General features: G+C 33.8%; 1 pseudogene; it reads right to left on the bottom strand.

The window, feature by feature from the left end:
• Positions 1-9,311: 9,311 nt before the first annotated feature.
• On the bottom strand, positions 9,312-14,739 carry LOC131618992 (uncharacterized; annotated as a pseudogene).
• Positions 14,740-15,551: the final 812 nt, after the last annotated feature.

Here is a 15,551-nt window from a genome sequence, read left to right as displayed (position 1 = left end):
ACTGCCTCCTATACAGACAGTCTCTAATCAGGGTTTTTCTTGTTTTAACAGGAGCAACAAGTTTTGAGAGCTCAAATGGATTTCATATACATCCATACATCTCAAAGTACCATCATACAAATTTTCAAACTTCAATTCACTAAGACGCACCGTCAGCAGCTCAAACAGTCAACAGACGACCCGTTTGACCAAAAAAGTCAACTGACAGTCAAAAATGAAATTTTTTGTCAAAGTCCATATTTTGTCAAAGGATTCAACATTTGATCATTGGATGATCACAATTCATCAAGGAAAGATCAAAAATCAACAAAACCCTAAGATTCAAAATTAGGGTTTTTGCCTGAAAAGTCAACTCAACTTTGACTGATCATAACTCTCTCATCCTTCATCCAAAAAATGTCAACCAAAGCTCATTTTGAAGGAAATTCAATTATCTTTCAAATGCAATTGATCCCATGGTCATTGCATTCACCATTTGAAAAATATGGCCAAAGACATTACAGGTCATTTTCAAAGTCAACAAAAAGACACTTTTTTCAAATGGACACACAAGGAGAACCAAAAATCATTTTGATATGAGACCAAAGACATTGGTTAGAGGACTCTTTAAGGTTTCCAAAAAGTGCAAGATCTCCTTCATATGACAAAAATTGAAGGATTTACACCTTGTTGAAGTTGGCTAAATTTTGGGAAAATGCATGAAATCAACATTGCTCAAAAATGTTTTTTTTCCAAAAGATGCCAAGTTTTTGTGGTCCAAACATCTTTGCCATGTTACTATGGGCCTCCCACGACCAAGACAAAGCCCACATCTATATTATCCATTTTTGACATAATTTTATCTTATTTTAAGATTAAAATTAAAGGAAATTGCATGGATAATTGATGGCTTGATCTCCAAGTATGACACACCTCCAAAGTCTTCATTTTTCTGCAGAAAATTGATGCCCAAGGCAAGAGCATTGAATGGAGTCAAGGATTGGTCAAAAATTCAAGGTTTTTAATATTTTAAAAACCAAACTTTCAACAAAGGCAACAAGGCTTCTTGCTTCACTTCCAAGCAGCCTTTGGGCTATAAAAGAAGCATCATACATCCACAATAGAAGGACACACGAAATATAGCAAGAGTATAGCCAAGAAATATCAAAAATTCTCTCAAATTTCCATAACTTTGTAAAATTTCAAATTCAATTCTCCAATCAATATTAATACATACCAAGCTTTCTAATCATCTTATCAAACATCATAGAGTAAGATTGAACTCTAAATATAGGCCCATGAGAGTCGTATAGTGCATACAAGTGTTCTTCATGTATATATGCATTAACTTTCGTTTTCATATTTGCAATTAATTTCCATACAAACTAACCATCCTAACATGTTTATGGGGACATATATGGGTGATCTGGGCCTTGACATAATAGTTCCCACGTGAGAATCACTCAACACCATTAATGGATGTTCATGCATGCTTAAACTTTAATACCTTCGAATCTATAGCTACAAGCATCAAACAAAGAAACTAATACCACCAATGAACTCAGGGCCTCATGTTTAGTGGATCTGGGTTGCTTTCATGTGTTGCTAACGTGTATTTTTTGCAGGTTCAGAAGCTATAAAAAACTGCATGATTTATCGTAAAAATAGAGGGGGTTTAAAACCCCCGCTATCTGTTTGAAAAAATGAATGAGACGGAGGTTGAAGACGACCACGCGTCCAAGCGTGGTTCGTCAGTCAAGGCTGACTTTTCCCTCCGCTCACGTGGCTCTTCATCATTGGAAGGTCAACCAGTCTCCCATCCACGTGTGCACATGTGGGCCCCAGTCAGAAAGTTTGAATTCTCCTTGAATTCAGTACATGTTCCCTACCATCATATCATGCACCTACAAATCTGGACTCTTGATCTCATCAATCTTACCATCCAACGCACCATAACACACAGCCACACCATGGACTCTCACTCAATCACTACACCAGATCAGTATCCCTTTTTATTTTTATTTTATTTTCTATTTTATTTTATTTTCTTTGCAAAATTAATTTAAAATAGCTTAAAAATTCAAAAAATTCCACAAAAAATATTTTAAACTTCTAAAATAACATATTATTTTCTGAAATAAAAATATTTTACTTTTCTTCAAAATTTTAATATTTTACATAATTAATTAGTATGTATTTATATATTTGCTTATTAATTATTTTAATTAGTCAAAAAATCATAAAAAAAATTGTTCTTTATATTAAATATTGTTTATATATCATAAACTAATTTTGTACATATTTAGGATAATTTTCTCTTTAAGTTTTAATTATTTGTGTAATTATTTAAATAATTATGTTTTAATTAACTTAAAAAATCCAAAAACAATTTCAAAAATTCCAAAAAAAATTAGTTTTGCTTTAAAATTAATTGACAAATGTTTTGTACATATTCTAAACTTATTTGCTAGGTTTAATCATATTTCCATATTTTTTCTTTATTTTAAATTAATTAATAACGCATTAATTATATTTAAAATAAATCACAAAAAATCCAAAAAAAACATGCCTTTTATTTCTTGCAATTTAAAGTTCCTAGATAAATGTATAGGATGTCAAATTCATGTAAATAGGCTAGTTTACATTTCCCGCACAATCGATGTAATAGCGTAGATTTACTTTCTGCACTTTACTTTTCCGCATTTTAATTTCCAGCACCCATATAAACTGCGTGTATGTCAAAGATAAAACTGAACCGTCAGATCACTAACTTCAAAGATAAATATCTGAATTCAATCACAATCACATTTGCACCTCCTAGGGTAACCCCTTTTCACTCTTTTCAAAATCAAAGTTACATTTCTACTGTTTCGAGTACAAAATCGAACCTTTTGTTTATATCCGACGAATGGATAGATTTTTAAAGGGAACAAGGATAAAGACCTCCTAACTCAGGGTAGACCTCCTAGTTTGCTTGCTCAAAATCAAAACAAACAAAATTCTCATACACTGTTGTTTTTTTAAAACGAATTTTCCAAAAGACAATATTTTGTATACATCCAAACACGGATCATTACAAAATTAACGATCTTTTCAAAACATCTTTCGAAAGATAAACAAGCATTTGTATATATCCGCACAAGGATCATTACAAATTCTATTTGCAAAGGTATTTCAAAAACACAGGTAAAGCATTCCGAATCAATTGAAAAGTAAAGCAAATGAGCTAAGCAAACTAAAGAGCCCATGGATAACCATGGATACAAAGGGTGCTAACACCTTCCCTTTGTATAACCTACCCCCTTACCCAGAATCTCTCAAAGGTCTTTTTTCTGTTTCTTTTATAAACCTTTCCTTCATTGGATAAAATAAAAGGTCGGTGGCGACTCTGTAAACTTTTTCAAAAGTGACGCGAAAGCGTCCGATCGACAAAAAAGAGTCAGTTCACGTATCCCACCCACGGAGGGGTATGGCCCGAAAGGACGGTCCACAACGGCTTTATTAATTAGGTGAGTTAACCTTCCTGAAGAAAATAAACTGTTTCAGACAAAGGAAAGAAACAAAAGCAGTGGATAGGGATTCTGGCTGACTTACCATTTTGACTGTATAATGTGCTACATCAGTTTCAGATCATTTTTTTATATGTAATGAAATAAATAATCGTAAATGCTAAATAGATACTCTGAGTTGATAAGAAGTTGTCACATGAAATAGCAGTCGATTTAACTTCTGTTACTGATGTTGTAACTATTATATTAACATTGAGACATGTTCTAACCTTGTTTCTCGGGATGCAGGGATGAGATGCTTGGCAAAGAAAGTGATAATTGCAAGAACCTACGAAAGATTCAGAAAGGACAAAGTTCAGGTGTTAAAGGAAGGTAAAACATAGACTTGGTATTTGGTAGTTAGATAAAGTGTTGATTCATGTAAGATAAAGAACATAATAATTACATAATAAATAATGACAATGATTTAGTCATTATAGTTGAAATGCTATTTACAAAGTGTTATTGTTGATTTTCTGGATGCAGGGAGGAGAGGGATGGAAAGGAAAGGAGTTCAGATTGGAAGGGAAAATCGGTTATGGTACAGGATAAAGAAGAAGAAGGGTAAATATATTAATTTATGTTACATATTTATAAGCCAAATAATAAAAAATTGTCCAACATAAAATCTGGTCTAGTATGATAGTTTGAAATGTTAATTTGTTTAACAGGGAAGCTAATGAGGTTGTTGTAATTGAAAAAGAAAAAAAACTGGACCAAGGTGGTTTCAAACCCAAGAGCTTTGGGAACACAAGTTCTTGTAAGTTATTTAGTAAGACTGTCCTTTTGTATGGATTTAATCTAAGTGGGTGAAAGTAATGCGTTGTGCTAACTCGATGAATCTATATTGAATGTGTAGCAAATTCCTGCTGATGTCATTACTGGATGTGAACTGGAAGGCAAGACTGCCATCGGACTATACGACACGGACCAATGCAAGGGCTACCAAAGTGTCCTTAAGAAGAGAGATGGGATGAAGGAAATGTTTCTCTGCAGGGGGTGGTATGAATTTGGGAAAAGCAGGATTTTCAAGAAAGGTGATATTCTGCATTTCACCATTAGGTATCCCCCTGTCGAAGAAATATTGGTTTGCGTTGTCCGTGGTAATGAATGAAGAATGTGATGCTTGTAATTTGTGTTGTGGTTTAGAATTCAGTGACTTTTGTTGATGTTTAATTAAGTTTAATTATATTTTGTTGTAAAATATGTATGGACAAGCTAACTTGATAGTAGTTGCACTTTGGAACTGGTAATTATAGTAGTTAAATTATATAAATCGGTGTTTGTGATATCTGTTTTATTGATGTATCAGTGGAACGATAATTAAATGGGTGTTTGTGATATCTTCAGGATATATATATTGGCATAAGGTGGATATTATATTTTTGGTATAAGTATACAGTTAAAAGAATTTCCTTTGTATATGTTAGTTGAATATCCAAAAGGGGTATTTACAAAGGATAGACTCTATGCAATTCTCATTAGGCAACTGGAGTCATAAGTGAATGCAATTGTTATATATGAATGCACTCAAAATTTGCAGCAATGCTTGATTAGTTGCAAAGTCTTAACTATTTATATTCAATATATTTTGATTTCCTTTAACAAGTGTTTTAAATGGAAAACAATTGTGTGCCAAATTGAAAAAAACTTAATTATTGTACAAAGTTTATCTGCTAATTTTGTACTGTCTACTTAACATTATTTATTCCTCTAAAATATTAATTAAAATATTTTAAATAGAAACAATGTAAAAGCAAATAGTAGAAAGAAGAATAATATAAAACAAATTAAATAATTATATTAATTTACATCTATGCTATTATATTGACATGAATATATTAATACTAACTCAATGCATTATAAAACACAAAAAATTATTTAATTTAAAATATAATAATTAATTTTAAATTTTCTGTTTTTATATAATAAACTAAACAAAATTTGATTGATTAACTATATTTTAGTTTAATAATGATAAAGCTAAAATTAAAATAAATTGTTGTTCTATAGAAATATATAAGCTAAATATATATATTAATTAATAGAAACGATTTCTTCAATGGTGATTATAAAATCAATATAAATTTAATTTGTAATCTTGAATTGTTTTTGCTATAAATACAAAGTCATGTTAAATAAACTAACATGTTTAATAATCTATCAAATAAAATAATTAAAAATTTGTATTACCACGCATTAATCAATAAACTTAATTTGTAATAAATATAAATCAATATATTATTTTCCCACCCAATTAACAAATAGAGTTATATATTATGGTGTGAAATTAATTAATACTCTTTGAAAGAGTTGATCATATTTAGTTCTGCATGTACAGAAAAAGGCATTTCAACAGTTTACAAAAATTTGTGCACGTTTACCTACCAAAAGGAGGTCTAACAGGTAATGGGCCTTTGAGTATATATAGGAGTGATGACACACTACTTCGCCACGCTTAAAGTACCAAAGCAAGAAACAGAATCCGTACGTTGGAAGAAAAATGGGTAGCTTCTCCCAAGTTGCGAAAGCTTGCAGGTTGTTGATAATTTTTTTCTGTAATCCATTCTTTGTTTATTCGTTTGTGTTATCTGAAATTTTAGTTTCGTTAATGATTGTTATGTAGATCTATGAAATTTCTTGTGGTTCAAGACCGTCTTCAGCGATTCGTGATGAAACGGAGGATGAAGCCAAGGTCGAAGCTGCTGCGAATGAGGTTGAAGATGAAGAAACAACGTATTACCAAGTTGTGCACTGAGTGGGCTTTGTATGCAGTGGACGGTATTGCATGCGCTTGGGAAAGGGAAAGTAAGATTAAGAACATATCATGGGTGTGGCAGAATGAGATGCTTGGAATCAGGTGGTCAGGGAAGCATCAGGAACTGAGGGCTGGTATGAGGTTTGCTTTACTTGAAGACGTCAATTTTATAGCAGATGTTCTGGGAAGTGTCGGACTGCAGATAAACCCCAGAATGGTAGAAATATCCAACTCAGTGTATATTGGGAAGTTTGTCTTTGAAACTGAAAGGTATAAGAATCCTATTCAAAGATTTTCGGAAATACATGACATTAGGTTATATGACTTTAAATCAGATTCATGCATTAAGTTTATGTTTGTTGTTTGGATGACAGGGAATGGATGATATGGACACAGTTGGTGAAGAAGCTAGAAACAATTGTTAGTAATACCTTTTACACATTAAATTTACAACTTATATATGTTGTTTGTTATTCTGTATGTTTCTGGAAATTAATTGAAATTATGATTCTTGTGTATTGCAGGTTTAAGTGAACATGTATTGTTTAGGTGTGGATGGCTATAATGGATGAGGGAGTGTAAAGTTTTGGAAGAACAGTAGTTTGTCTTCAATGATGTTGCTGGGTTTTTTTGGTTTAGTTGTATGTTGTTTCATGTAATGTTTCAGACTTTTATGTTTCTTACTTGCAGATTCTCTTTGGATTATAATAGTTAATGTTTTCGTAGCTACTTTATAATTGCAATATAATACTGGTATATTTTGCATTAATGTGTGAAAATCAAATGGATTATCATAGTTTACATTCAGTGATATGTACTGATGTTATTATAATTTGGTTATGTTTAAGATTTTAATAATTTAAAGTTAAATGTCAACTTAATAGGAGAATGGGGAATATATATATATATATATATATATATATATATATATATATATATATATATATGTGTGTATTTTTGATAATATGATGATAATTTTGGATATGAATGATAATAATATATATGTTGAATAATATACATAAGGATATCAAAAATTGGTAAATTTTTAGATAAAGGGTGTTTTTGTCATTCTTAAAATAAAACACACTTGTTTCTCTTAAATAATAAAGTTATAAACCAAGCAACATAAAAGTGTAATGTCGAATGCATGGCCCATAGGCCCAACAAAAAAATGTACTAAAAGTTGAGCGAAAAAGTTGGATTTCTGTGTCTATAAAGTAGGTGTAGTTGCGTTTAGATTTTCCACAGATTCGGCACACTCTTTAGACAACATCAAGTCACTTTCTACTGTGTAGTTTGCAGAAATGGCAAGCAAGGGTCCATTCAATTCCTTTGCGTTTACAGTCGAAAGGAAAGTATTAGTTTTTCCTTTTCATAAATTATTTCATAAATTATTTTGTAATATTTTACCTGACTAAGAAATATATAAAATGGTTTGTTAAACGTTTTTCAGATCTTTGGCCTCTTTGCAAGCGGAAACATCATGGAGACGTATGAAGATAGAGAAGGCAATTCGCGAGGACATGGAAGAACGTCGCCTAGCTATGGAGGCCAAGGGAACAACGGTAACGGAGGAAGCTGGCATGAATGTTGGGAAAGATGATGGTGGTAACATGCAACAGATTGATCGTGATTCAGAAGAAGCTGGGAAAGATGAACGGCTTGGTGATGTTAAGGGAAAAAACACTGGTTTGGGTGAAACATGTGATGAGCGGGTGCAAGATGTTGAGAAGGGGAAGCTGCATGCAACTGATGTTAACAAAGGCAAATTGTCAGTGAAGGATGGGGCATCTCAGATCCACGTTTCTTCAGATAGTGAAAGGTACTGTGTTATGTTGTGTTTATAAGATTTCGAAGCTGATATTTTTTGGATTTTTTAAAATTAATGGTTGAGAATGTGTCTGATGTGTTAAAGTGGAATTTCAGTTCAGATGATGATTCAATTGAAGAAGAAATTTGTAGGAGGGCAAGGTATTTTGTATGGAAGAAGAAAATTAAATCAGGAAGGAGTGTTAGAAAGAATGTTTTTGTAAGTAAAAGAAATGTGGAAGTATTAATTTATTATATCTACCTGTGTTTTAATAATTATTTTATGTGCAGCAACTTCCTCAGATGGTTGTACGTAGGTGCAAATTGATTGAAAGGCCCATTAAGCTGGTCGATGCAAAAACAGGAGAGAGCTATGAGTGTGAGATCCATGTTGTTGAGAGAAAATACTGTGTTGAAAAGTATATAGGACATGGTTGGTATGAGTTTGCCCAGGACAAACAACTGAAAAGGGGTGATAGGTTGTCTTTTAAGCTGCGCGATCCTCCAGCTACAAGATTGGTTGTGACCTTGTTGAATCGCTAAATCCAGGCTGAAGATATCAAGAAGTTAGAAGTGTGCTGATTAGGGTGTAAGATATTTAGGATGAAGACATATTTTGTGGCGGTTAAAAATGTTTATGCAGTGTTTTTGTAATAGTGATCACTGTTATATTTTGGAACAATGGTAGTTATTGTTAGTGTTATATTAAGTTGTTTGGATCGCAAGGGAAATTATGTAAAAGTCTGGTAATTTGTATTGAAGCAGCAACGTATATTAAAAAAAGGTTGTTATTAATCTTATTGAAAGCTATGTCATCAGTGTTATATAGTAATCTTTGTATTGACAAACTGTTTAATTGGCATAATAGCCATAGCTAATCTGTGTAATTAACTCCAAAAATTTTGTTATGAAAACTTATATTAAAGATGAAAAGATATATCAAAGATGAAAACATATATGAAATTAAAGATACTTCTAAAACTCTCATAACAGCAGTTAGAATTTAATTACAACATTGAGTAAATGGTTTTAATTCAACATTGCAGTACTGAATTTGAAGTTGAATTACAGGTAAGATGATAGATCAATATTCTGCAACATTCAAAGCCTGAAACAGAATGCAGAAGAAGAATTATAAATTTTAGATATGAAGCAACCAATTATATTGAATTAAATAATGCAGAGAACATCAGAGAGCTAATAGATGTATTTACCAATTAAATGTTTGCAAAGACTTCTTTGTATACAACATTTGTTGTTGTATACTTTGGTTTCTTATCATCATCATGTACCAAAATTTTGATCCCTTTTTTGGTTGTTACCCTGGAAATGGCCACATAAAGTTGGCCATGACTAAAAAGATCTTTTGGTATATAAAGTCCCACCCAATCTAGAGATTGACCTTGCGATTTGTTTATGGTCATTGCATAGGAAACAATGATTGGGAATTGTCTTCTATTCAATTTGAAAGGCCAAGGTGACTGCGATGGAGACAAATCCATCCTTGGTATATAAGTAACTTTTCCATGGCCTTTACCACCCATAATTTCTGCTTCCAAAACATGGTTTGCCATTTTCGTCACTATCAAACTAGTCCCATTACACAAACCCTCTGATTGATCAATATTTCTCATAAGCATTATCGGGGTTCCAACCTTTAATGTTATGATATGACTGGGCAATCCCGATGTTCGTAGGGAACTCAAAAACTCAGGTGTCAGAACTCCCATAATCCTGTTATCATGAATTTCTGAACGATCAACAGAATTAGAACTGTAATATTCTTTGGATTCCCCTATAGATAAATTAGAACATATATATATTATTACAGTCACTTGAAAAGTAAAAATGAAGTATTTAAGGGGTAAAATAATACCTGGCATCATGTTTAGAACATGATTATTAATTTGTTCAACAACTTCAATTGTTGATGCTAATATAGCCCGACTTTTCAAGTAATCGAAAGATCTAAAGTTATCCAAAAAAGCAGGGTAGGTACTGTCAACAATTGCAACAATAGGATCATCAAACTGTTCTATTAACATATCACGTGGAATGTCAATTTCAGCATGACCATCGTTAGGCTCACAGAGTCGCCCTTCACCCAATTTCAATAGCCATTTTGAAAACTGATCAATTTCTTTTGTTTCCTCATCAGTCCGACCACCCTTCAAACGCATATTTTTGGTTAAAGTCAAAACCTGACATGAGTGCCATATATAAGACGCATTTATAGTAGCGTGAACAATATCGGATCTACTACCCCTAGGAATAACAGGCAAGATTTGTCTAAAATCTCCACCAAATACTACTACCTTTCCACCAAAAATAACCTTAGAGTTGCTATCAGTACTCATAACATCCTTTAATGTTTTGTCAAGTGCTTCAAAACAGTATTTGCTTGCCATAGGGGCCTCATCCCAAATGATCAAATCAGTTTCTCGAAGTAACTGTCCGTATTCATCATTATATTCAATATTGCAGGTAGAGTTTTCCAATGTGGGAACAGGCAATTTGAATTTAGAATGAGCAGTTCTGCCTCCAGGTAATAATAATGATGCTATTCCACTCGAAGCTACTGTTAAAACAATTCGATGTTTACACCGCAGAGCAGTTGCGAGTGTCTTCCACATGTAAGTTTTTCCAGTGCCTCCGTATCCATGTAAGAAAAATACCCCTTTTTTTGATTGTTAACAGCCAACATTATCTTGTCAAATATTGCCCTTTGTTCATATTGAAGAATATGAAATTGAATTAGGAAGCAATTGGTGTATCGTTATTTCACTATAAAATTATTATTGACTGATAAAGTAAGATACCTGTCAGAGCAGTGAAAAGATTATGGTATTGTGACCTCATAAGATCGATGTCATAATTTCTTTCTTCATAGATCAATCGGTTTCCCAGTTGTTGCAGCACATAATCATCTGGATATGGTATAGGCTTGAAATCTTTAAGACTCCTGCGATTTGCTTGCAGCAAGATTTCGATTTCAATTAACGTCAACATCTTTGTTTGTTCCTCAGTTAGCACCAAAGTTGTATACGATAATAATTGATTAACTTTCTGCATTCAAATTGTATTGAAAATAGCATGAAAATATAAATTTTGATCTACCTTTGTTATTTGCCAAAGTCCTTTGGGAGTGCAAGATACCATCTGAAAGCAGAATCCATGTTTTCTTCCATACATTTGCTGGTCTATTGACAGTCCCAGAAAGTAGCATAACAACAAATAATTTGCGCAAGAAATGTCCGGATCCCCAGTGGCTGGCCTCTTTAATAGCACCTATATATTCTCTATCATCTTCCAGGAAACCCATTGCGAAGCATGCGTCCCTAAATGAGTCGTATTGTCTGTCTCCGACCTTACGAATATCTTCATAAGTTTTTGGTCCTTTCACCACTGTTAGCATCATCCTTAGATAATAGAGTTCCCCGGTTGTTGGTGGAACCCAAATGAGCCTTCCAATTGTAAAACCTTTTTTCCTTGGTTTCCATGAGCGCGTTTTCTTGACATATACAAACTTAGAAACAAACTGCCCATATGTCAATTGTTGTGCTTCCTCATACCGATCATTTGCGAGTAACCACGAAGTAAACATAGATTCAGTTATACTTGCTTTTTCCAAAACATTTTCCATCCTTTCAAAATCAGTGTAGTACAATGGCTTCTCACCGATAAGATAATAGAACATACGTTCAACAGCCGGTTTCCTTCCATGAATCTTGTAAGAAAATAGCCGCCAACATGCCTCAGCTGGTGATACGTATCTACAATCAAGGTATTCTTTAATCTCATCAATTACCTTCTCAGCATTATTGCATGATGTTCTTGATCGCGAAACAGATGCAGTGATTCGGTCGTAACCCTTGTGAATGTATTTGAAGAGGTATTTGATTGAGGTGCTTTGGTTACACCACTCCATGTTGATGTGAGCATCATATTTAAGAAGTAACCTGGTATTATAGGGAACCACAGATCTGTTGTCCAAGGTAATACCGTTTTTAGTAACGGTAAAAGTTTGTGAACTTCTCTTGTAAACCGGGTAACCATCATGATCAACAATGGTAGTTTCACTGAACTTTTTAGGGAAAAACTTTGAACATCTGCCATTTTTCATGCAGGGACATTTCGGTCGAGCAAGACCACATGGACCATGCATCATCTGTGTCTTAACTAACTGATACAGCCTAGGATGCAGTTGGGGATCCGGTATCTCCGCTGAAATTATGTTGTCAATATCAGGTGGGGTTGGGTACTTGCTTTGTGGATGTAAAAAAATGAGAATATGAGCATGTGGCAATCCTCTTTTTTGGAATTCTATAGTGTAGATGTCTGCAAACAAAGGTAATAATTTAACATGAGTCCATAAATAATAGTTATGAAATGGATTTTAAACAAATACAATAACTGCAAATCTTACATGCCAGCACTTTTCCAAGAACATGTCGCTTTGTTATGTCAACCATAAGTTCGTCAAACTTCATTTTGAAGACCTTTGAAACTATGTCCGGACGATCAGCTGGGTTTAAATTCCTTTTGGATAGGTGACGTGTAATCTCAGGCCATTTAGGATTGCAGGTAAATGTTATAAATAAATCAGGGAAACCAATTGCACTGGAAATAGCCATTCCATCAAAATACAATTGATCCATATATCTCTTGCTACCTACAAATGAGGATGGTAAGACAACTCTTCTGCCAGTTTTAGAATGCGCTTGCTGCTGACTGCTTTCACATTGTTCATTAATCCTTGTATATTTCCCAACTCTTAGCTTGGATTGATTTTTTCTCAACCAGTTAAGTCGTTCTGATTCCATCATTGTATATCCATCCACTAAAAACTGTTGAAATAGTCTCCTTGAGTGCAGAAGTGTCCTCGCCTCATTTTTTCGTTCTTGCAATCGGAAACATAGCCAATCTTTGATAGTTTGACGATTTTGCTTGGTAACCTGCTTTTCATGTTTAAACTTATGTAGTATATTATCTCTGTATCCATCTTCTTCGTATGGAAATATCATCGGATATTGATAGGATAGATAAGCTGAATGAAACTCATCTATCCGTTGTAGATGACCATCACGATGTTGAACAACGATGTCTCTCTTAGATGCGGTGTCCACGTCACCAACGATAAGAGCAGCAACTTCCGACACAGTTGGATGGTTATAGACACGACCGTCGGAAGATCTTTCCGAAATAAGTTTCAGTTTAAGATCTTGAAAACCTGTTTGTTTCATCATATCCCTTGCCATTCTAAAAGCTTTGGCATGGGGATTATATTCATCTAACATCAACTTTAACTTAGTTACAATAGACCTGTCCACATTTTTGCTGTCCCTGTCATGAAAAATATGCCATGTTAATCTATAAAAAAAGTTTGCAATGTAAAGAAAAATAATGAGTTAGGTGAAAACAAAACTTGAAACATTTGATTATGTTGTTAACTTCATTGTCCGTATCAAAAATATATAGTTGAGCATATTTTGGTATTTGTCCTTGTTCAGGAAGCAAACTTCCGATTCTGTGGCATGTTTGTCCGTGCAGTCGTAATGTTGGAGGACCTCCGCCTTCGTTGATGGAAGTGTCAAACTTCATTCCAGGGGATGTAAACGAAAACATTGCATTGTAGGTTCGTATGTTGTTTTGGAAATTATTTGCATCTTTCAAATTGGGATCGAACAGAAGAGTGTTAAGAAGTGGTGGTGGTGTTACCAATAATGGTGCAACAATTTTTCCTCCCTTACAACATAAACTGAACTTTGGTATAGTTGTATGTCTTGAGTTCCCTTTACGCTCCTGATACCACATATAGGCACCACAGTGTGTGCACTCCCATACAGGATCTCCAATATCAGAGTATACTATATTTGGGGAAAAGGAAAAATTGTAAAAAAAAGTAACATGAAGAATATAAAGATATGTGGGTGTTAAAAAAATTTGACCTTCATCATGGGAATTCGGTATAGGAACTTCAGTTTGATCTTCATCTGAATCCGAATTGGGCTCCATAGCGTTGTCCGAATCAGTTTGGCTGCAGGTATCATCATTTGAGTAATCAATAGAACCCAAATTTGTATAAAAAGCATAATGTGGGCTCTGGGACAAAATAGTTTGGGATGTTGTCTGAAGGTTGAAAGGTGCATTAACAATTGGTTTATGAGGAAGAATGGTTTGATTGAAGCTGTTAATAAGATTTTGTCTAAGTGGAAGAGTAAAGCAGGGTGTCTTAAGAGTGTTATTTCTTTTCAGAGGACGACTTGAAGAAGCTGGGTGAGACGATTTTGATGTAGTTGTGGGAAAAGGTGTATATTCCATGGAAGGCGTAGTTGGAATGGGAGTAGTTGTTGGGTTTTTTCTGAAATAAGGGTAAACATTTTCCTTATTGGCAAGGTGAATAGGAAGGATGTTGGTCATTCGATGGTTAGTTGAAATAGGACATTGGTGTTGGGTTGATGTAGGAGGTGTATTGACAGTATTTTCAAATGTCACGGAATTTGGAATGGGTGTGAGATGCTGATGAGGGGATTGGGAGGAATTAACATTGGTGGAGTTGTTTTTCTTTGTGATCAAGCTGAGTCTTCTTCTCTTTCTAGCCAGGAAAGTCGGGCTTTGTTCCTTGGAAAAATGTGGAGGTTCCATTTATGCCAAGATTCTTAGTGGTTGATGGAAAAATGTGGAAAAGAGGTTCTTAGAAGATGGAAAAAAAAGATGATGACAATGGTTCCTTGTAATGATACACGGTTAAATCCATGTTAATATATGGAAAGGAGGCAATGGTGACAATGCAAGTTACTCAAATATTTTGTGTCATTCTGAAGGGAAAAAATGCAGAAGCTGTTTGTGTTTTTCTGGTGTGAAATTGTGTATGCATACATAGTGGTGGTGATGTTGGAATGAACAACATGAAGAAGGTAACAGTGTTGGCGGTTGTTTGCAAAAATAGAATATGAAATTTAAACTTTTGAAAGCATAGTAAATTGTTTAGTGGGGTACAGAGGCGGGAAGTGAAAATGTATGTGAAAAGTTTTGATTTAAAAAGCATATTTGTTAAACAAAAAGTATGATACTTTAAACTTTGGAAAATTCGAATAAAGTGGGGCCATGTTATACTTTTTGTGTGTTGCTAGATACTCAAGTTTGCTGCATTGGGAATAGAAAGATTACATTAAGCAGATCCCCTGATGTGCATTGGTAAAGAGAAAATAGATTTTGCTGAAAAGGACAATTTCAGGAGTGGGGTCCGAAAAAACCAGCCTGTAGATTTCCATCAATTGACTTGAAGAGTGAGAGAAGTAAATGGATCATTTTATGCTTTAGGGATCAGGCATCATTGACGTTACTGTAGGGACCCTTTGAAAAGTTTGTATATCAAAGTATCATTAAATATTAATATAATATATATGATTATTTGTTAATCAGAAAAGTTAATAAAGTCACCAAAGTTTTGAATC

Source organism: Vicia villosa, linkage group LG7, assembly GCF_029867415.1.
Source record: "Vicia villosa cultivar HV-30 ecotype Madison, WI linkage group LG7, Vvil1.0, whole genome shotgun sequence".
Taxonomy (NCBI): domain Eukaryota; kingdom Viridiplantae; phylum Streptophyta; class Magnoliopsida; order Fabales; family Fabaceae; genus Vicia; species Vicia villosa.
This window is presented reverse-complemented; position numbering and strand designations above follow the sequence as displayed.